We start from the raw sequence: 18,283 nt of genomic DNA, 5'->3' as shown, positions 1-18,283 counted from the left end.
AAACCAGTGGCCAGACACCCCCCATGGAGAGGAACAAAGGAAGGTGGAATGCTGCCGTGGCTGGGGGGCAGGGCTGGAAGTGGGTTAGTTGGTTGCTGGCTGTCGGAGGGCATGGATGAGACAGCCTAGGGAGAGGAGCTGGAGTTTAGGGGCCCAGTCTCCCCCATCTCAAGGGGGCCTGAGGCATCCTAGCCCAGTTCCTGTGACCAGATTACATCTGTGCTGCGCTGTGCTGGAGGAGCAATAAACCACCCTCAATTCCACTGGCTGGTGCAGTCTGTTTGTGCCATTTCGGGGTGCAGGAGACGGGGAACCCCCAACGCGCCGTCACAACGGGGATCACAGCTCCTGTTGGCTATGTGGAGAGTTAGGAGCCTGGGTCCCCTCGCGGGGTTTTTGAACGGCGGTAGCTGCGGTTTGTGTCACTGTGCACCGAGCACAGTAATACGTGGCAGTGTCATCGGCTCGCAGGCTGCCCAGCTGCAGCCAGGTCGTACTTATGGAGTTCTCCCTGGTGATGGTGAATCGCCCCTGGAAATTTTGGGCATAGCCTGTTTCACTATCTCTGGGATCAATGTATCCTATCCACTCCAGGCCTTTCCCGGGAGCCTGCCGGACCCAGCTAAGGTAATTGCTGGTAAATGTGTAGCCGGAGGTTTTACATGTCAGCTTCACGGACTCTCCAGGCTTTTTGATTTCTACCCCAGACTGAGTCAGCTGGATCTGGGAGCTGGCACCTGTCAATAAAAAAAAATACCGTTAATTCCATTCTATTCCTCCTCTTCCCAGCCTTATCCAAGTACCCTTCCCTGCCTTATCACAGGGTCTGATCTGCCTTTTAATAATAAAGAATTTGTCCATGGCATATTCCTGTTCAGAAGAAGTACAGTTATCCTTCTTGCAGAGGGGAAACTGAGGTATAACTGGGCTGGAGGTTTTTCAGAGCTGCGTACGGCATTCCTACTACAGAGTAATGAAAATTGGGCATCAGAATACCCTATTTGGGTTTAAAATTCCAGCGTGTGCGATTTCCTCAGAGCTGCGATTTAGAATCCCGAGTTCCTGATCCACCTCCTACGTCTTCATCTTCAAACCATCTTTGCTCCCCCAGCCCAGCTGTGCCCGGCAGACACCGGCGTCCATCCCCTTACCTGAGACAGCCGCCAGAAGGAAACAGAACCCCAGAGCGATCATTGCCATTCTCCTCTCCCACCTTGTGTGCTGCAAAGCAGGAAACCAGCCGCCTGTTGGCGAGCCCCCCTGGCTGTTCTTTATCAGGCACATTTCCCCCCACATTTGCATGTGGGCGTGGCTACATGGTATGACAAAACCTCGGCTTTGCCCGCCTTTACTCATGAATGGCCTCCGAATCTGGAGGGACGCAGCCACGGAGGCGGCAAGAGCAGGTCTATGGAATTTGGGCCCCGATCTAGGACAAAACGAAAGCTACTGTGATGTCGGCGGGCCGTCCGTGTGAGTAAAGGACAATTGGTGAATGTCAAGGTGCCCAGTGTCGGGCTATGACAATGTGACAGCAAATGGGTGTCAAACTGACATAACACAGAATCCAGGGATGTGTGAACACGAGCGCGCTCCTGTGGGGAAATCTCCCTGGGAGCGGTGATCTTCCAAGGGGCTCTGGGCACCGAACTCGTGCTGATTGGGAAGGGATTAGGCTGGGGATAGCCTCGCGCTGAAGATCCAGCCCAGCCTGCAGAGCTGAAGCCAATAATTCCTGGTGCTTATTCTTCTATTCGGTTTCTGAAGCGAACGTGACACTTTGCTGCCCCCGTGCGGATCTGTCCCTTCAGTAACCACAGAAACGATCCCCCCTCTTTGTCCTTTTAGCTTCGTGTCGCTTGGTCACTTGTGTCCGCAGGGGCTGGAGAAGGGAGAGGGGGGCTGTTACACTCTTGCCCTTCACAGTGTCCTGTGACAGAGGGTGACACAGGCTGACTGGGTGCTGGGTGATGATGCTTCGTTGTGTTTGTTTGGAGCTCGCTGGCTGGTCACCCCATGTGCTGAGCAAAGCTCCGAAGCAATGAAGGTAACTTCATAGAAGGTGCTCAGGGAGGCGCCTCCCTCTGGCAGTGACTCCTAGGCGGGTGGTGCAGGGGGTCTCAGAGTACCGCTGCCTGCAGGCTCTGCCCCTGAAGCTAGTTCCCAACCAATGAGAGTGCGGAGTTGGTGCTGGGAGGGGGCAGCCCGCAGAGACATCCCACCCTCAGATGCCGCAGGGACGGTGCTGGCTGCTTCCGTGTGTGGAGGGTGCTGTCAGCAGGAGCGGCTGGGGGGCCCTGGGCCCTTTAAAATTGTCAAGGCCCTTGGGAAATTGCCCCGTCCCCCCGCCCCATAGGCAGGCCGGTCTGAAGATCATGCAGGGGCACATGGAGCCCTCCTAAAGATAAGGGCAGGGTGGGGGGTCGGCTGATAGATTGGGACGATTCCAGGAAACCAAGGTAAAGGTTGAATCCGCATCAACTTCTTACCGCCTGCCGCTGCCTCAGATGTGTAGCAACACTGCCCCCTAGTGCCTCCGCGCGAAGCCTGATCCACACCGGCGCCATTCCAGCTGGGAATGGGCGATTCTATGTTTGGCTCAGCTGTTGGGATCTGCTCAAGAGTTGGAGACCGAGAATATGCAAATATGCAAATTAACTGTTACCGGTCTGCTAAAAGTTTGTGAATGGGTTTGCGGTCCCTGGTATTAAAAAGTTTGCTCTAGTCTTACCTGCAACCCCGCACGGTCACGTCCGCACTGCTGGATATGGAGCATACTAGTCTGCGAGGACAAAGAACCAGGCTGGGACTCAGGAAACGTGAATGCGGTTCCTTGCTTTGCTCCTGGGTGCTGGGGGACTGCGGGCAAGTCCCTTCTGCTTCCTGTACCTCCGTTTCCCCCTCTGTGAAACGGGGCATAATAGCACTGACCGCTCCTTAGAAAGAGCTTCCGAGACTGATGAGAAACAGGTACGAGGGCTTCTGGGAACAGACATGTACGTGGAGTTTGTCAATGGATACCCGGGCGAGATAAATATCCCACGTGCAGTCACTTGTGACTGGCTGTAAACCAGCGATGGACAAATACTGGCCCACAGGCCGAATTCCATCTGCCAGGGGTAGCCCCTGGCGGGCCCCCGCATCACCTTATTTAACTGCGACTCCCCAGGTACGGGGGATCACACCTCCTGTTCGCTGTGCGGAGTGCTGGGGGCTAGTAGGAGGGCTACAAAAGGCAGCAAACTGGGTAGTAGGGCTGTCTGGTGCAGCTTCTAGTTTTAGCAAATGCGGAGGAGGGGTCCCACCTGTGAAAGGGAGTTAAGTATCTAACTGCATTTGGGATTCACAGCCCTGTCCTAAAGGTAGGTGCTTCAGATGATACTTAATAACGCTCCCAAGCCCCTTGTGCCAGGGAAGGAGTCGGTGGGGTTTCCTATAGTGGTTAGAGCACTTACCTAGGAAATGAAACAGCCAGGATCATCCCTCCTGAGCCTGATGTGGGAGCAGGAATTTGAGACTCCACTGTCAAAGGGAGGTTGACATGGGCTACAGGCACCCCTCTTCTCTTTCAGTCCAGTATTTAGTTATTCACTGAGGAACACCTTCAAGCAGAGATATTGAAAACCCCTCCTTCAAATCTCCTATCGTATATCACTCAGGGCATTCGCTCCGGGCTGTTTTGCTGATGACACAGATGACTGTCACAGAAGCCTGTTCTGAAAACTGATTTAACGCTGCAGCCAGAAATAACTAAACAACTGACCGTGACGGGCCTATGAAATTTGGGACAAATGACCCCGGCTTGTTGATCTGGGCAAATGCTCGCCGGAGGGACTAAAGGCTCCAGGGTTGGCAGGACACCTGGGTTCTCTCACTGGGGTTTTTGAAGGGCTGTTGTTTTGGTTTGTGTCACCGTGTGCCGAGCGCAGTAATACGTGGCGGTGTCATCGGCTCGCAGGCTGCCCAGCTGCAGCCAGGCCGTGGTTATGGAGTTGGCCCTGGTCATGGTGACTCGCCCCTGGAAGGCCGGGGAGTAGCTAGTGCCACCATTACCGGGATAGATGTATCCCAGCCACTCCAGGCTTTCCCCGGGAGCCTGCCGGACCCAGCTAATGTAATAGTCGGTAAAGCTGTAGCCGGAGGTTTTACATGAGACCTTCACGGACTCTCCGGGCTTCTTGATTTCTGCCCCAGACTGGATCAGCTGGATTTGGGAGCTGGCCCCTGTAGAAAAACAATACAAATACCGTTAATTCCATTCTATTCCTCCTCTTCCCGGCCTTATTCAAGCCCTTGTCTTGCCTCCTAAAGGCAGTCTCTGATCTGCCTTTTAATAAGAGAGAATTTGTCTCCGTCATATTCCTGTGCAGCAGGGAAGGACAATTATCCCCATTTGGCAAAGTGGAAACTGAGGCACAATCTGCTCTGGAGGCTTTTCAATGCTGTGTACGGGATTCTTAATACGGAGTAATGAAACCTGGGCATCAAACCCCACCATCTGGCTTTAAAACTCCATCCCATGCGATCTGCTCAGAGCTGGGATTTTGATTCCAGAGTTCCTGATCCACCTCCTACATCTTCATCTTCAAACCATCTTTGCTCTCTCGGCCCAGCTGTGCCCAGCAGACACCTGCATCCATCCCCTTACCTGAGACAGCCGCCAGAAGGAAACAGAACCCCAGACCGATCATTGTCATTCTCCTCCACCACCTTGTGTGCTACAAAGCAGGAAACCCGCCGCCTGTTGGCGAGGCGCCCTGGCTGTTCTTTATCAGGCACTTTCCCTACTTAATATGCATATGAGCGTGGCTACATCGGGTGACGAAAGCGCGGCTTTGCCCGGAAGTGCAAATAAACGGCCTCAGAATCTGGAGGGACACAGCCACGGAGGAGGCCAGAGCAGAGCTATGGAATCTGGGCCCCGATCTAGGACAACATGGAAGCTACTGTGACCTCAGCGAGGCGTCCGTGGGAGCTAAGGGACAATTGGTGAAGCTGAATGTTACGGTGCCCTGTGGCGGGTTGTCACAATGTCACACCCAGTGGATGTGAAACTGACACAACACAGAGTCCAGTAATGTGTAAACACGGGCACTCTCCAGTGGGGAAATCTACCTGTGAGCGGTGATCTTAGATCTTCCAAGGGGCGCTGGGCACCGAAGGGAAGGGATTAGGCTGCGTAGAGCCTCGCGCTCAAGATCCAGCCCAGCCTGCAGAGCTGAGGCCAATAATTCCTGGTGATTATTCCCCGATTCAGTCTCTGGGCAGAAACGTTTCCGAAGCGACCGTGACACTTTGCTGCCCCCGTGCGGATCTGTCCCTTCAGTAACCACAGAAACGATCCCCCCTCTTCGTCCTTTTAGCTTCGTGTCACTTGGTCACTTGTGTCCCTGCAGGGCCTGGAGAAGGGGGAGGGGGTTTAATTTGCAGGCTACTTCAGTTTATCGCTGTATCCAAGGCCACTCACTAACCCGCTCAATGTCTGTCTAGCTTCATAGTCTCTCTTCCAAGTGCCCCTCCCCCTCCCCACCCTACCCCGTTCTCTGGCAGCTCGCTGCTGCGGGGAGGGTGGCTGGGAAGTCACCAAGAGCGGTTCCGAGGAACATTCAGTGCGCATGTCTGACCCCGACAGAGGGGGAGACTAGCTGGTTGTGACGTGGGACCTGGACCTGGGCTGTAGGAATCCAGGGAACAATTCACTGAGTGTCTGGCAATGTGTGTGCGCGCCCTGTGACGTGATAGACACACAAATCAATGTCACCGCTGACTGAGCGTGTCCGCTTGTCTGTTACTTGGGCAGGCTCCGAATTTCAGAGCCAGGGAAGTGAGTTGGATCCCAAATGGAGCCTCCAGCTGCTGTAGTTGAAGGGGGAGGAGGGAAAATCTCACTCTTCATCGCGAGGAGGTGCCCGCCTTTCTCTGCTTTGCCCTCAGGGGTTTCCTGTAACTGTGAGTCTCTGGCACAGTAATAGCGAGCGGTGTCCTCGGGCTCCAGGCCGGTCATTTGCAGGTGCAGCAGGTTGTTGGGATTGTCCGTGGAGACGGTGAAGTGCCCTTTGGCCGACTCTATAAAGAACATTTTCTCCGAATCACACTGCAGCGAGTTCCCGGGATCCTGGCGCATCCAGCGCTGCTGGAGGTGAGCCCAGAGGCTTTGCAGGGTCTCAGGGACTCTCCGGGATTCTAGACTCCACCCCAGACGCCACCAGCTCCACCTCGCACCGGGCACCTACGAACACAAAACACCCGAATGTGCCTGGCTCGTTCGCGGTGTAGAAAGGGCCCCTGGGCTGGGGGCTGGATCACATCCACAATTATTGCCCTGCACGGGGGGTTGTTTCTGTTGCGCCTTGTCAAGCCGAAGATTGAATCAGACCCCTTGTCAGGAACCGGACGGAGGGTGCACGCGCTGCCCGGCACCTCAGCCTGGACGGTTCCGCATCACTGCAGGGAGCGGGGTGGAAAAGGTGTAACGTGCACTGGGGAGTCAGTGGGCCAGCCAGGCTGAGAGTCTCAGACCGGTACCGTTCTCTGGCCTCTGCCATGCAGCAGCTCAGACCGGGCCCTTCATTCTCTGACCCTACGAGAGTGTCCTAAGGGGGTTAGGAACAGACATTTCATTTCTTTCTGCTTTCCTGCAATTTGGACACCTAACTCTCGGGTTATGTACCAGCCCGGGGCCTTTACGTATCGGGGCCCATTTACTGTAACTACTGAGGCTGATAAAGAAGCAGGTTTGTGCTTAGTGGGATTTTCAAGAACGCTGGCACACCCAGCCTGCACTGAGATCTATGGGATTTAGGCACCCAAGTGATTCTGGAAGCTTCACCAAGGAGCTTGCGAACAGGTGATTGCGAACAGGGAGTTTTGAGAGGGAGTTCTCCAGGTGAAGGAGAAGCAGATACAGGACTCTTGAGGGAAGTGTGTTTTGTCATTGGGGCTTTCTTAGTGTGTGCAGAGCTTGTGTTTGTTTGGTATGTGAGGGTGTTGGTTCCCCCCCCCCCCTTTGAGTGAGGCTTTAGAGGGGGAGTTCTCCAGATAGAGAAGTAGATACAGGAGTCTTGAGGGAAGTGGGTGTTGTGCTTCGGGCTGCTTGCTGTACGCTGAGCTTGTGTTTGTGAGTGAGGGTTGGTGTGTGTTCTTTTTTGTTTTTTGTTTGTTTGTTTTATTTATTTATTTTCCCCTGTGTTTGAGAGTGAGGCTTTTTTTTCCCCTTCCCAACCCTCCCCTTGATAGAGTTTGTGCTGTGATTGGTAGGGGCTGTGATTGGCAGGTGGAAACTGTTGGCTTCTAATTAAAGTTTGAATTCTAGAAGCCTCTGCTGATTGGCTGAGCCTTGGTAGGGGGAGGGGCTGTATAAGGCAGTGGGCAAGGGATCAAGGAGCTTGCGCTGTGATTGGTAGGGGCTGTGATTGGCAGGTGGCAACTGTTGGCTTCTAATTAAAGTTTGAATTCTAGAAGGCTCTGCTGATTGGCTGAGCCTTGGTAGGGGGAGGGGCTTTATAAGGCAGTGGGCAAGCGACCAAGGAGCTTGGGAACAGGGAGTTTTGAGAGGGAGTTCTCCAGATGAAGGAGAAGCAGATACAGGAGTCTTGAGGGAAGTGGGTGCTGTGCTTTGGGCTGCTTGCTGTATACTGAGCTTGTGTTTGTGAGTGAGGGTTGGTGTGTGTTCTTTTTTGTTTTTTGTTTGTTTGTTTGTTTGTTTATTTTATTTATTTATTTTCCCCTGTGTTTGAGAGTGAGGCTTTTTTTTCCCCCTTCCCAACCCTCCCCTTGATAGAGTTTGTGCTGTGATTGGTAGGGGCTGTGATTGGCAGGTGGAAACTGTTGGCTTCTAATTAAAGTTTGAATTCTAGAAGCCTCTGCTGATTGGCTGAGCCTTGGTAGGGGGAGGGGCTTTATAAGGCAGTGCGCAAGCGACCAGGTGATTGCTAACAGGGAGTTTTGAGAGGGAGTTCTGAAGGGGAGAGGGAAGGGCGGGAGGTTCTCTTGTCTTTCTTTTTAAATCCCTTTTCCAGGACAGCAGCGATGGTTGATGATGGGTCTGCTGCTGTTGTTACCTGCACGGCGTGTGCCATGTTTGTCTTCCTCCTGGAAGAAAGAACGGATTTCATCTGCACGAAGTGCAAGCTGGTCGAGATTTTGGAAGAAAAAATTAGAGGACTGGAGGCCCAAGTGTCGACCTTACGCTTGATCAGAGAGGATGAAGACTTCCTCGATAGAAGGCAGCAATTGATCCTTCAAGCACGGCAGGCAGAGGAGCCAGTGAGGGCAGTACGTGACCAAGAAGAGAACTGGCAGCATGTAACTTCTAGAAGGGGAAAAAGGCCAGCACGGGATTCCCCCGATGCTATAGAGGTAAGCAATCGCTTTCAAGCTCTCTCCACAGGCTCTGCAGTGCTGAAAGCTCTGGAAGGGACCTCACAAGGTAGAAACCAGAAGGGGGCACCATCTACTGAAAGGCATGGGATGCGTAGTCCTAGGGATGGGGGTTCCACGGCCACCACCCCCAAAAGGAAACGACGGGTGGTGGTGGTCGGGGACTCCCTCCTAAGAGGGACTGAGCCATCCCTCTGCCGTCCGGACCTGGAATCTCGAAAGCATTGGAATGGGTTACCTAGGGAAATAGTGGAGTCTCCATCCCTAGAGGTATTTAAGTCTCGGCTTGACAAAGCCCTGGCCGTGTTGATTTAGATGGGATTGGTCCTGCCTAGAGCGGGGGGCTGGACTTGACGACCTTCTGGGGTCTCTTCCAGTTCTATGATTCTATAAGGGGATGGTTGGATGAAATAACATGATCTTGGTAACTAATTGACCATTCATTATCAGTTGGAAATAGGTTAATGGAGGGATGATAGGAGTTGCTATAGGGAACTTTCTGGGTGTCTGGCTGGTGAGTCTTGCCCACATGCTCAGGGTTTATCTGATCGCCATATTTGGGGTCGGGAAGGAATTTTCCTCCAGGGTAGATTGGCAGAGGCCCTGGAGGTTTTTCGCCCTACTCTGTAGCATTGGGCACAGATTACAGCTGAAGGACTCTCTGCATGTTGGGTCCTTCAAAGTATTTGAATGCTTCAATATCTTTGATATAGGTGAGAGGATTATTCTAAGAGGGGTGGTTGAGATTCTGTGGCCTGCACTGTGCAGGGTGCAGACTAGATGATCATAATGGTCCCTTCTGACCTTAAAGTCTATGAGTCTATGAGAAATCCCACCCGGTGCCTGTTTGATTCCCCAGTCAGCTACAGACAAGAGTTTCAAGTATTTGGACAAAGAGTTCCCAGGTGACCTGGCATCGCTGCATTCGGCGGTGCGAGGCCCGATCGATGGAGAAGTCTGAATCTCCTGCTCTAATCCCGCGAGACCTGGTGCCATCCGCCCTGGCGAGAGAGCTGCAGTTTGCCTCCTACGGAAAGGAGCGATCCCGGCCCCGGGGCCTCAGGGACAGGAAGACCAATCGGTGCTTGAGGGGCTGCGATTTGGAGTCCATGGATCCGGGCAATTATCCAGGCTGAGCTCCGACTGGGCGAGTCCCAACTTCTGTGTCACTGACAGAAAAGGCCTCAGGCCAATGGGGTAGATAAAGAAGCAGGTTTGTGCAGGCAGAGTCCCTGCCACGATCTGTGCCTCTGTCCCCCCCCCCCCCCCTCTGCCCCTTTCCTTACATAGGGGAGGGGAGTTGCTGGGGAGGAAAGATGGCTCCGAAAGGGCCCAGCTGGGTTCAAAGCGAGACCCTTATGTGAACAAAGACTGTGATGTTTCAAAGGCTGCTAAGGCTTTTGTTCAGCTTTGCAACTCCCCTCCCCTGCATAAGGAAAGGGGGAAATAGAGGCACAGACCGTGGCAGGGGCTCTGTCAGCAACCAGTGAGTGACAGAGCCAGGGACCAAATCCCTGCGTCTGACTCCCAGCCAGCAGCCTCACTCCCCGTGCGCATCGTGGGATCCCAAGCAGCCCCGCCCCGCCCCGGTACAAAGCAGAGCGAGTTAGTTCTATTGGCATCGTCTGGATTTTCATGTGTAGCGGGGACCGGGCGGTTTCCCAGACCCCTTATATCCCGCGGGAAGAAAGACCCGGGACTCAGACTATCCCTGCGCTCTGTGTTCTCCTCTGACAGACAATCGCCCCGCTCCGGTCACTGCCCGACAGGAGCGTGTGGGCTGTTCGCATCCATCCCCGAGTGTGTCCTGATCTCTGAGGGGCCCCGCTCGCCCTGCTCGTCTGGCCACGGCATGCGGCTTGGAAACCGCTTCTCCTTTTTGTGCTGGGCCTTGCGTTGCGCTGTGTCACTGTGTCTCTGGCGCAGTAATAGGTGCCGCTGTCTGCAGCTGTCAGCGAGCGGAGTTGCAGCGAGACCTGGTTCTTGGCGGTGTCCCCAGAAATGGTGACTCAGCCTTGGAGAGACGGGGCGTAGCCTGTGCTCCCATCATATGGATACGCGTTCCCCACCCACTCCAGTCCTTTCCTGGGGGGCTGCCGGTTCCAGTGCCAGTAGTAGTACTGATGGAGTAGTAGATGGAGAACCCGGAGATAGCGCAGCTCAGGGTGAGGGTCTCTCCGGGCTTCACCGCCGCCGGGCCGGACTGAACCAGCTGCACCTGAGCGAGGACACCAGGGGAAAGGAAACAAATCCAGGAAGGAATTAGCCGCTGAATGTGTGTGGGACCCTAAACCCCTCACTGCCCCAGGAACACTCAGAGCGGGGGGCGGCGAGCAGGGCGAGGAAAAGCAGCAGAGGTTCCATTCTCGTTCCCAGGCACTGAGGGAAACTCCCCAGAGAGCAGGGCAGAGCAGGTCTGTGTCTGGACAGAGACTGAGGTTCCGAGACGCAGGGCTCCGTATTTAACCGCTCAAGAATTTACATGCGGGTTCCTCAGGCGGGTATAAAGTGCTATGGGGGTGAGAGCTCGGCACGTGGCGATGTCCCCGCGGGGACAGGTCTCTCCTTTACACTAGAGAGACGCTGCGCTCAGCTCAGCGCACGCCGCACTGCAGGCGAGGCTGGGGCAGGGCGGGTGTGAGTGCAGAGGGCCGGGCACTGGACTGGGGCGCAGCAGAGCCCGCTGCGTCAGGGATTTGCAGGCGGGTGTGAGCAAACGGAGATAAACCACCGAGGAAGGACCGACGTCCGGTGGATTGGTGCTCAGGGGACGCCTAGAGTCATCCTTCGGCTTTTCGCCGTGCTAGCTTTGCGAGGATAAATGTCCCTGGCTGGCACCTCTGGGGATGTGGGCCTAGAAGTTGGGGTCTATTGACACCAACTGGGGAACTCGCTCATTCACACCCCCTGCTCCTGCTGTGGCCAGGGTGGGATCACTGCTCACTGACCGCCACCATGTCCCACGGCAGGAGTTATATGGAGTTTGATCCAAAATTACCTCCCGCTTGGTCTCTCGGGTGCCTTGAAATGCTCGTCTGCAGCAGCTCCCCATCCGGTCACTCCCAGCGAGCAGACAAGTAGGAACTGAGCATGCGTGATTGACAGCCCTGGTTTAGCAACCCCCCCTGCAGCAGCCTGCTTGGTACCTCCCACCGTGCTCTTGTCTCCACCAGCCTTGGTTATCACTAGCCAAGGGTTCTCTATGCCCTTCCAGCCTGAATTCCCCCAACCGGCCTGCCATGAACCGTTCAGCTTCCTCCACAGCCCCAGGTTGGTTGGTTTAGGTTGAAATAAACCAAGTTTATTAACAGTGGATTGCAGGTTAAATGATGCCAAGTGAAGGGAAACCAGGCCAGGTATGGTAACAGGGAAATCACGGTGAACACCTGCAGCTGAAAGGCTAAAACTCGATGTAGCAAGGCCCAGCTAGCGTTGTAGATGGGTTCGCTCTCCAGCCTGTCCCCCTAGTTCTCGGTCAGAACCTTGAACCCAAGCGTGAGGTGCTGGTTTCCCGTGTCCCTTTGGAGGAAGGAATGGAAGGGTTCACGGCCCCTCCTCGTCCCGCCCAGGGGCACAGGTCTCTCTGTGCGCACTGAGCCTGCATCAAGAAGCAGAAAGGTCTCCTGGGGCTGCCATCCACCCTCCTCCCCACTACCGCTAAGGGAGTCCTCACCGCCTTTCCTTACAGGCTTGATGGTTTTGTTTATTGCCCATCTGCATCCTAATCAAGACCTGGCCCCACCTGGCGGGACTGAGGCGGGACGGATGAGAGTTTTGCGGGGCCCAGGACAGCACAATTTCGCGGGCTCCCCTTTGGAGAAAAAATAGAAAAAAAAAGTGTCAAATGAGCAAATTGAAGCTTTTTTCATATTACATGTGAATTGGGTAAATTTTATAGAAACTTAATTTAGTTGGATAATTTTTATTTTAATTCTATTGTGATTCATTGTTAAACAAACTTCTACATTAATAATTAAACATTTCCATTCGTATTTAAGTCTGTTACAGCTGTCTAGCTCTTTTGGCAGCTGGGTCTCTAACAGCCGGTGGGAAAAGGCTTCTCCCCAGCATCAGCCCCTTCTCCAGACCCAAACACGGAAGCAGCGAGGCGCCCGCGGAGCAGGGAAATCCTGACCCGGTTTAGAAGGGGCTGGCTGCTGTGTCCGAGCCAGCAGACCCTCAGGAGCCTGCAGAGCAGCTGGAGGGAAAGGAGACGGCACCTCAGGCTCCATACAGGGTCAGAGGAGGGGCCATAGAGGCTGCCCCGACTGGCCCCTGCCGAGAAAGGGAGCTTGGACACAGCAAACTAGCCTGCCACTGTTGCCCTCCCCCCCGTCGACAGCTGGCTCCCTTCTGGCTGGGGGCAACCGCCTGGCTCAGTCTCCCTGTGTCCGCACCAAGGCAGCTGTATGGGCCCCCGCTGTCCGGCTGCTCCGGCGCATTGCTCTAGGACTGGGTGCCGGGGGCAGGAAGGGAACAGCCCCCGATGCGCAGACCCCGCCCAGGCACCGACCAGCTAGTGTGGGGCTCACGGGGCTCCCCCACACCGAGACCACCCCTTCCCATGCTGGGGCAGAGGACTCTGGCTGCAGGATCCGGCGGTAGCTGGGGGGCAGGAGATGTGTGGTGGGACGGCGTTAGGCACAGCGCCGCGCTGAAGGCTCCTGCGCCTCTCAGGAGAGTCGCCCCCAGGGCCAGGCTGCAGAAGCTGCCGCTTTACTCTTTCAAGGAGTTGGCCTGGTGTCTGGGTCTGCGGAGCTGGGGAAAGGCGCCTCACGGTACCCACCCGCCAGCAGAGACCCCCCCTTCCGCCAGCGCCTGCGGGCCGGCCGGGCTGCTCTAGAGACAGAACTGCAAAGGCTGGGGGACGCTCTGTGGGACAGGGCCCTGAGAGCGCTGCCCACACGCTCCGACATCTCCCTGCTCGGCTCCCACCCGCTCCCAGGATTACCTGGCTTTCCTGTGAGGCGCGGGGCAGCGGCGCCCTCTAGTGGCGAAAGCTAGAAAGTGACAGCGCAGGCGCGGGGTCTATTGAAGCGCGGGGCCCGGGGCACCCGCCCCGCTCCTCCTGCCCTATATCCGCCGCAGAGGCTGAGAGAGGCCCGAGAATCCGGTGAGAATCCGCCTCCCCTTTTTGGGTGCCCGCAGCGCTCAGATCTAGTTTTTGGAGGAGCCAAGGGAGACAGTGACCCGGGCTCTGGAAGGAGGAGCTGTTCTCTGTGTGCCCGGTGGAACCGTCCTAATATTCCTCTCCCAGCCCACTGCAGCCCTGTCTCGGGAGCTACCGCCCCTCAAGGCGGAGGGCTGAGAACGACAGTGAAAGGGATTTGCTGTTCCCAGCCTCTCTCTGAACTCGGTTTCATTTCCATGCACGGAGCTTGGGCGCCCCCAGAGCCAAACGGCTTCGCTGCTCACTGTAAGGGGAGGCTTGTGTCTGGGCTCAGACCGGCTTCTCCTCGCTGTGTCTCTCGCACAGTAATAGCGGGCGGTGTCCTCGGGCTTCAGGCCGGTCATTTGCAGGTGCAGCAGGTTGTTGGAGTTGTTCCTGGAGATGGTGAATCGGCCTTTCACGGAATCCGCCTATGCGTTCCATAAACTGGGGTAGAATGTACCAACATCTTCGAAGAGGATAGCAGCGACCCAGTCCAGCCCCTTTCCGGGAGCCTGCCGGACCCAGTTCATGGGGTAGCTGCTGAAGGTGAAGCCGGAGGCTTTGCAGGAGAGGCGCAGAGAGTCTCCGGTTTTCTTCAAACAGCTTATCAATACCTCTGTCAAAGGAGCCATATTTCTACTAACTCCGCCAGTTATTCAGAAATAGAAAAAACCTTCCAAAGCCGCTACAGCGACACATAAGAGCAGCAAAAATCCCATTGTCCCTGGCGCTGGCGGGGAAAGTTCTCAGGGGACTGGCTGGTCACTGCCCAGACCCAGGGGGCTGCGGGTGCAGGCTGCGTGGAGGGACGGACAAATTTAAACTGGAAACTGGTTTCCTCGTTTGCATACTTGACTCCCTAAACCCGCCCTGCTCCTGCCAGAGATCTCAGAGGCTCGACCCCGGGCTGCGGGTGCAGGAGTCAGACCGGAGCGGCCTGCGTGTCTGTGCAGCGCCGGACACGGGGCGCTGGGACGCTCCTGACACTTTCGGACCTGGAGGAGGAGCAGCTCCCTGCAGTGACTGTGATTCCTCGCGCAGGGACTAAGGGGCTGGTGACTCAGGTGATGCGGGGAGGGAAGCGATCTCTGGAGCCCCTCCCATGCTCAGGAGGGCCACGCAGCGCCGGTCAAAGCTTCCCATTTACACTGGGGTTGCGGGCGGAGAGAGCTCTCACGGGCTGTGCCGCTACCGGGCCTAGGATAATGGGATCCTAGATTGTGACCAGAGACCCTGGGCGCTGGGACCGCTACCCCCAACTGCTCCGCCCTCGTTGGGCGTCATCTTCCAGCTCATTTACTGAGTTCAGTATTAACCAGCCGCAAAGCGGAGACAGAAGGTTTCCCCGTGTCGGGTTTAAAGCGCTTGTGAGGTAGTAAACCTGCAGCTTTCAGAGCCCAGCCCCGTGGTGCGACATGGCAGGATTCAATTGGTACTAACTATTCATCATCATCATCATCATTCCATGCCCATTCCCAGGCACTGGAACCAGCCTCGCTGCGGACACATTTCTGTTCCCACCGCCCCTGCCACGCCTGTTCCATTCCACACCCCCCCATTACTCCCATTCACATACAGGCTGATGCTCCCTTCACATTCCTGCTCCTGTTCATATTCCCTTTCCTGTATCCCGCACACTCCCGATCACATTTGCCACCCCATTCTTGTTCCTGTTCCCCTTCCCGCTCCCGTTCGCATGGACACTCCCGCTCCATTCCCGGCGCACCAATGCCGGCCGGAGCCTAAGGCCCGGGGTTCATTCCCGGCGCTAGCAGCATCCGGGCGTGGTGGGAGTGTCCCCAGCGGGCTGTCGGTCAGGGCAGAGGTCACACGGGGGAGCACAGTCGGCGGGGGGGGGGGGGCACAGTAGGTTGGGGAGGGGGAGGAGGACGGGAAGAGCCGGTCAGTGTCTGAGATGGAACCGCTGGATTCGTACGGCTCGTTCTCACTCGCGGGCCTGGGGCGCCACCTGGCGGAGCAGCCCAGCGCTGCTGCCGAGGAAGGGTTTTGTCTGAGCTCCGGCTGGTTTGCACTCGCTGTGGCGGCTGCGCAGTGACACCGGGCGGGGTCCTCGGGAATTTACGAATCCCAGCATTCTGTAAGCTCAGCATAACGGAGTGTAGCTAACCCTAGCTAGACACTGTTGCACGCCCATTCTTAGGCAGCTTCACAGAAGAGTCTTCTACTGTCCCAAAACTTAGCAGCGCAGTTTCTGCCTCCGAATATCCTGACTACATGAACGCCACTAACTCAGCATTGTCCAATAGAGCTATTACTAGCCAGACTCCGTTTCTCACAAATTCTGATATGGCTTCAAGACATTTGCTACATACCCGCCTCATGGGCTGGAAGACTGCACAACTACATTCGCACACGAGATTGCCTTGCGACGTTCTCACATGCACGAAAATCACCGAATCGTTCGACTAGCACTGTAAAGACATGATTTACTAATGCAATCCTGTTATCAAAGCCCCCACCTCTCCGTATACAGCAAGTTTCGTTTGAAACAGAACGGAGCGCATTCTATGCTGCTTCTGTTCCTTAGAGTGGGCAATGCTGAGCTATTGGTTTAAAAGTAGGATCGCATTCTAACGCAGATGTAGTTTGGACTGTGCTCCGTTACGCCTGAGAGGATAAGTGCTCTTTGAGGGGGCATTGAAAACAAGCATGAAGCTTGGAGAGCATGTCTTTAGAGAACTAATGAAGGATTAGGTGCTTTTCCTTCATGTAAGAACGTCCCAAGCAAATGGGGTGTGCGAATGTACTTCTGCGGTCGTCCAGTCCGTGTGTCCCGGTTTTAGGCGCATTTCTGAAGCCATATAAGAATTGGTGTGAAACAGTGTCAGATAGTAATACTTACATTCGGCAATGTGGTGCTCGAAGCGTCCTAGCATCCTGACGCACATACAGCATAAACTGCGCTGCGTTTTTTTAAAGGAAACTTGATTGCTGACGCGTCATTGAAACGGGGCTCAATGTTGTAAAGATGACTTTATAGAACTAGAGAACGATTAGGGTTTTTTTTTCCCATGCACGTAAGAACGTCGGAAAGACATCTCGTGTGCGAAAGTAGTTGTGTAGTTCTCGACTACGCGTGGCAGGTTTTTAGCGCATTTCAGAGGCCATATCGGAATTTGGCGGGACTAATGCCTCGGTAGGAATCCTGACATGGGGTAATGCTGACATAGTGGTGTACAAGTCGCGAGCACACCTTCACCGCCTCCCCCGGCTTCTTCAGTTCTGCCCCCGACTGAACCAGCTGGATCTGAGCCCTGAGCCCTGTGGAGAAAGAAGACACATGTCGAGACTCCTCCCGGCTGGTTCTGTTTGCCCCCGGCCTTCCCGGTGATATTCACCCACCTGGGAGAACTGCCAGCAAGAGAAGAAAACTGAATCCACATTTCATGGCTACTGCGCTCAGCGACCCTGGAGCAGCAGGTCACCGGCTCCCCTTCTGCTGGAGCGCGCACCGACTGAGCACCGGGCTGTGGGATTTTAAAAGGGAAGAAATTTCTTCTGCATTTGCATATGGAGATTGCACCGCCCCCAAAAACTGCCGAACCTGAGAGCCAGGAGCGAGCGTGACTGACACAGAGACCGAGTGATGAGTATGAATCCGGGAAGCACGAAACATGCTGATCTCAGGGGGACTTGGGGGGAGTTCAGAGCTGATCCGGAAGTTACAATGTGGAGATGAGTCACGCTGGGTTACCGGGATGTGATACCCCGTCGGAGCGGGGTGCAGTAACCGGAGTGATGCAGTTCCGGGCATAGGGGCTTTTCTGAGCGGTGATTCCCCAGAGATTCCAGGAGAGGGAACGATCCACCCCAGAGTTGACGGGTCACTGGTTCGGGAATATTTCTCTCCAGGCTCACACGTGGCATTTTGCTGCCCCTTTGTGGCCACGGGCGATGCTTTTGCGCTATTGCATTTTGGGGGTCTCTTGTCAGACAAAATATTCCTTTGGGGGCCGATCTAGATTGTGAACGTGACTCTGGGGATTTGTGCCAAATCAGAGAAACTCTCCCTCTGCCCCCGCCCCTGTTCTCTGTCTGTCCCCTTGTCCGGGTGTCTGTCCCCGCTGCTATTTGCCAGGGTCGCAGCGCAGAGCCGACCCTGTCCGGGAAACACAGGAAGCAGGTTTAGCGGCCCTGCCGGAGCTCGGAGGAGATGCAGGTTCCATAGAATGTGCCCCAGGAAAACCCCACTAGGGATGGGGCAGGCACCTTTCCCCGCACGGTTTGAAATCACAGCTCGGCCCGAGGCCGCTCCCAGGATGGGAACGGGCCTGGCCCAGCTGCTGACAGTGACTCCACCGGGAAGGACTCTCCTGGTTTATTTTGAGCCCATCTCCGGCGCTGCGTCACCCTGGCCACAGGCCACCTGCCAGCAAAGACCGGGCAAGTAACGTTCCCAGCGCAGAACCGAGCTAGAGCGAGTCTCACTCTGGGTCTGGGTCTCACTGGCCAGCAGCAGATCAGCCCAAGGGAGAGAGGTGGGGGGAGGGGCAGCAGGATCCCAGAGTAGGAGCCGCTAGTCATGGCGATGCCGGGTAAAAAATGGGCGGGGGGGGGGGGCGCTGCAGGGGGGCAGTGGTGGCTCTAGAATAGCTGCCAGCAATTGGCGCCCTAAGCGAACCATGCAATTTGTGCCACCAGCTCCAAACCCCTCAATCATATTGCGCTTGAATTTGGCGCCCCATTTAACTTGGCGCTCTAGGCCGACCGCCTACTTTGCCTATATGGACT

General features: G+C 55.5%; 1 pseudogene; it reads right to left on the bottom strand.

The window, feature by feature from the left end:
- Window positions 1–339: 339 nt before the first annotated feature.
- On the bottom strand, window positions 340–1,200 carry LOC149521195 (immunoglobulin heavy variable 1-46 pseudogene; annotated as a pseudogene).
- Window positions 1,201–18,283: the final 17,083 nt, after the last annotated feature.

This window comes from Pelodiscus sinensis, chromosome 30 (genome assembly GCF_052426305.1).
Source record: "Pelodiscus sinensis isolate ZL-2025 chromosome 30, ASM5242630v1, whole genome shotgun sequence".
In the NCBI taxonomy this organism is placed as follows: Eukaryota; Metazoa; Chordata; order Testudines; family Trionychidae; genus Pelodiscus; species Pelodiscus sinensis.
The sequence above is the reverse complement of the archived record's forward strand: the minus strand, read 5'-3'. Positions and strand labels throughout refer to the sequence as shown.